Below are 4856 nucleotides of genomic sequence, written 5' to 3'. Positions count from 1 at the left end.
CTTTACCAGAATTGAGAACCAAGAGAATCCTGTAGCATTCTTACTTAACTGTTATGGACCATTGACCTTCAACAAATTCCTACTGTTTTTACCCAGGCTAGATCATGTCTGTAGAGGGCTGGGGAAAGCTGTAGAAAAGGGGCTCATTGTGATCACCTTTGACCATCGTCACTGCTGATTCCATGTGTTGATTACTGGGGGAAGGGGAATTGGGACCATCTCGTGGGTGCACAGGTGAGGCACCTCAGCTATGCAGACCTACCTAGAAACCCTCTAGTCCAAATGCTTGTAGGACCCTCAGTTGTATTTAAGTATTTTTTTTTTAAATCACATCTCCCATTTGTACTTAAGCACTATCTCCTCTTGCACAGCTGGATATTTGCAATTATGTTTTATGTTGGGCATTCTGCTGCAAAATAATAAATAAGCAGGACACTCTAAAAAAATTTTTTAAAAAGCAAAACAAAGCAGTGAGTTTTCTGGGTCTTCTTTTTGCCAGACTGGGAGCTGGAGAAGCCAGCAAACCAGAAATGCCAACATGTACAGGCAAAAGCAAAAATGCCCAAGGAAATCCTACACTTCCTCTAACCAAAGTACCAAGAAACGGTCAGTCTAGGAAAATAAAATACTTTTAGATAAAAACCACCCTACTCCAGTCAAGCATAGGGAAAAAAAATGCAACCCCAACTTACCCCCCTCCCACCTCAGCAAATTCTGAATGGGGAGCTTAGACTTCTACGTTCACTTAACTATAATGAGTCCCTTTTAGTTCTCAAAGTTTCTGAGTGAGAAGCCAAGACTTTCATCACTGTCAAGTGGTAAGGAACTCCTCTGTTCCTACAGGGTAAGTAGAGGCCACAGGGGGAAAGTAACAATGTGCCTCTCCTCTCCTAAGAGATTTAAATAAGATAGAGAGTCTTATTATACCAAAATGTCTAGGATCCAATAAAAAAGTATTAATCATACCAAAAAATCAGGAAAATCTCAACTTGAATGAGAAAAGACAATCACCAGACACCAACACTGAGATAACTGATGTTAAAATTTTGTGACAAGGAATTTAAAGCAGCCATCATAAAAATGCTTCACTGTGCAATTGGAAACACAATTGAAACAAATGGAAAAATAGGAAGTCTCAGTACAAAATAGAAGATGTGCAAAAGAACTAAATGACAGTGTTAAAACTGAAAAATATAACCAAAATATATTTTAAAACCTCACTGGATGGTCTCACCATCAAAATGAAGATGAAAGAATACAGAAACAGTGAAATAGAAATTACTCAAACTGGACAAGAGAAAATTTAGACTGAAGAAAAATTAATAGAGCCTCAGGGCCTTGTGGGACCATAACAAAATAGCAAGCATTCACATTTGTGTCCCAGAAGGAGAGGAAAAATAGTGTGGAGCTGAAAAAATTTTTAAAGAAATTATGATGGAATTTTTCCCAAATTTGGCAAAAGACATAAACCTACAGATTCAAGGAATTTCAGAACACCCCAAACAAGATAAACCTAAAGCAACACACACAAAGACACGTCAAAATCAAATTTCTGAACACTGAAGACAAAGAAAAAAATCTTGAAGGCAACAAGAAAATAATGCTTTACCTCTAAAAGTAAGCCAATTCGACCAACGGCAGATTTCTCATCAGAGAAAATGGAGGCCAGTAGGAAGTGGCACAACATTTTCCAAGTTCAGAAAGAAAAAAACTGACACCCCAGAATTCTGTACCCCATCAAAAATATTTTCCAGGTATTAAGGTGAAATCAAGACATTCTCATATGAAGGAAAACTAAGAGGATTTTTCACTAGCATACCTATCTTAAAAGAATGGCAAAAGGAAGTTCTGTTTCAAGGAAAGAAATAGCAAAAGAAAGAATCTTGGAACATTAGAAAGGAAGAAAAACAACAAAAAGAGTTTAAAATATTCTAGTTGTGAAGGTCCTGGTACTTCTAGTGACTCTAATTCAACTGTGTGGCTCTCCAGATAGAGTAGGAAAGTCTGCAATCCTGTGACCTCATTCCAAAGAAGATTCCAAAAAGAAAGAAAGACAAGAGTTGAATAGCAACCTGGCTAAATTTAAATTACTGTGTGGTTCCTTCTACTGATAAACCATATGACTAGCAAACCCACTTCTAGATATTTGCCTACTGTGCCTTTTGAGTTTGTTAAATCTGTATATTTATACCTTATAGCAAGTTTGGATATTTTCAACCATAGTTTCTTCCAACATTTTTTCTGCTGCATTCTCTTTCTCCTCTCCTTCCTGATCTCCTATTACATATATTCTGGATACTTTTCTATTGTCCCTGTAATAAGGATGTGACTTCATTTTTTTTTATTTGACAGTTCAAAGCTGTTAAGCCTCACCTCTCCCCCTTCACCTTCTGCTCCACGTGAGGAAAAGCTGATAAGAAAACTTGGGTGATCCCTCTTTGAGAAGTGGGGAGAGAGTCAAACCATGCAAGCTCTTGCACATGCATGGCAACCTTCACCCCAGCCTCACTCATAGCTATGATAAAAACCCAAGTCAGTTACATTTCCTTGCCCTCTCAAGTGATTTCAGACCAGCTTTGGAAGCCTCATACTATGAGTGGTAAACTTTTTCATACTCTCTTGGTGTGTATATGGCATCATCAGTCTTGACATCCAAACCAAATTTTGGATGAGGGGTTCATCCAGCCTTTGAGGAGTTACCTCAACAAGTGGTGCTGTAAACATGATGTAGAAACAAGATCACCAGCACCAGTGGTCTTTCTTCTCTTGCTCTGGCTTGCTAAGTTGCTCTGCTGCCCAATGGCAAGCATGCACTCTGAGCTGCTAAGTACTGACTTGCTTGTGCTTTGAATTGTGCTGCACAATACTGCATTACTGAGTCCCACAGAGCCTCTGTTATAAATTTAGCCACCCGAAGTCAAAAGTTTTGATAATTGATCTTTCAGAATAGAAGTACGGACTGGGACCCTTTTTAAAGTCATGATGTCTTAGCCTAGGGCTACCTGTTGGTCTTAGAATGAAGCTGTGACTGATGCTAGGCTCTAGGGGAAAATATACTCTGTATAGATTGCTTGTGTGTCTCAACCAGGCATTGGCCACCAATCTACAGAGTGATCTGGGGAAGACTACACCCCGTGCAAGATACAGCCCACTGAGTGACTGCTTATGAAAGAACAGTCACTAGGGAGTGAAAAAGGAGAGAGAGAGAAAAAGGAGAAAAAAAAGTATCCTTATGTGGTAGGCTCGCGTTTCCATTCCTGGGAGAAGCTGCCTCCCAGAGCCCTGTAAATCTCCACTGCTGCTGCTGCTGTGGATTCTGCCTACTGTTCTTTCACAGCAAAGATCCTGATCTCCTATGGGGAGAAACACACATGCACCTCTGGGACACAGTGAAGGGGCTAAGGGGTTAATTCACACCAGGCAAACCTGGGGTCCTTAAACTCTGTGCCATGGGGGCTATACCTAACTCTGAAGATACTTAGTTGAGGCTCTCTGGAGGATGAAATTTATGAACATGAGTAAGGTAGAGTCCTTCCCACCCCACAAGTGAGTACCATAACCACAGGAAGAAAGGGAGGAAGAAAGGGAAGGAAGGAGGGAGGGAGGGAGGAAAAAACTTAGATGTGGAAAAGGAATAAAACTGAAAGAGAGTTCCACTACTTGACCCAAATGGAAATCAAAACTTTGCCGAAAGAATTTATATATAAAAAAGGGTACAGCTTCTCTTTAGCTTATCTAGAGCATAGGTTCTGAATTAACGTCAATATCTTCTGAAATGCACCAACTAGCAAATCTTCATGGTCATAATCAAAACTGGGGTTCAACTTACAGTTTTTCCTGGGAATCCCACTAAACTTAAACAAAGTAACCCCATATTTTTAGGAGAATTACCAAGTATAAAATGGAGAATGATGAGGTATGCCTCACCTTAACCACTGGAACTATTAGCCTTCCCTAAGTTCCCCATGGCCATAAGTTCCACTGCCCTCCTGTTTCACAACCCAATTTGGCCTGTCTTTGAACTTGGAATGAATGGTACCTCAAAATGAATTACCAAAATCCTGATGCAATGCAATCCTGATGCATTAAGACTTCCATTCCCAACATCATTGAAATTATTGACTCCTCATCAGCAACCAGTAAATATTTTGCTAGTATAGATTTGGCTAATATTTCCTGGTCAGTGCCTATTTCACAGTCTCTCAGCCAGTTTGCCTTCACCTCCAAAGGGGTACAGTGCACATTTGTAGGCAACATCTTAACTGCATCCAACTTTCTTCGGGATCACATGTATGACGTTACATTAACGGCACCCTGTCCAAGGACAGACAATAGAAACACCCATTCAAAACATAAAAATTCTCACAAAGGAGCTCATAAATAGGGAATTATCCCTTGCACACAGTGCAAAGCCCGGTCACCTTGCTTAAATTCCTGGACATTATTTGGTAAAGTAAGGGCCTGTCCATCTCTGACAGTGTCCAGAAACAGTGTCCACACCCACAACATTAAAAAACCCCAGCATCCTTTAGGCCATTTTGGGTTCTGGAGCAACATATTCCTCATTTACAAATTTCACTTAAGCGCATTTACAGGGTAACTTGCAAATCAGCCCACCTTGAATGGGCTCCCTCCAACAAAAGGCTCTAGAACCTGTCCACACTGCAATACAACAGGCACTCCCATTATTGCCCCCATAGGCTCCTTCACTGGAGAGGATTTAACAAACCCCTCTCATGCCTCCTAGAGTCTCTGAACCACCCATGATGGCCATAAGCTGCTCATGGGCATTGATACAAGAAAATGTCCTCCTCAGCTCCATGCTATCTGCCTCCACAGCAGGAACTGCTGGCCAC

This window comes from Dasypus novemcinctus, chromosome 22 (genome assembly GCF_030445035.2).
Source record: "Dasypus novemcinctus isolate mDasNov1 chromosome 22, mDasNov1.1.hap2, whole genome shotgun sequence".
In the NCBI taxonomy this organism is placed as follows: domain Eukaryota; kingdom Metazoa; phylum Chordata; class Mammalia; order Cingulata; family Dasypodidae; genus Dasypus; species Dasypus novemcinctus.
This window is presented reverse-complemented; position numbering follows the sequence as displayed.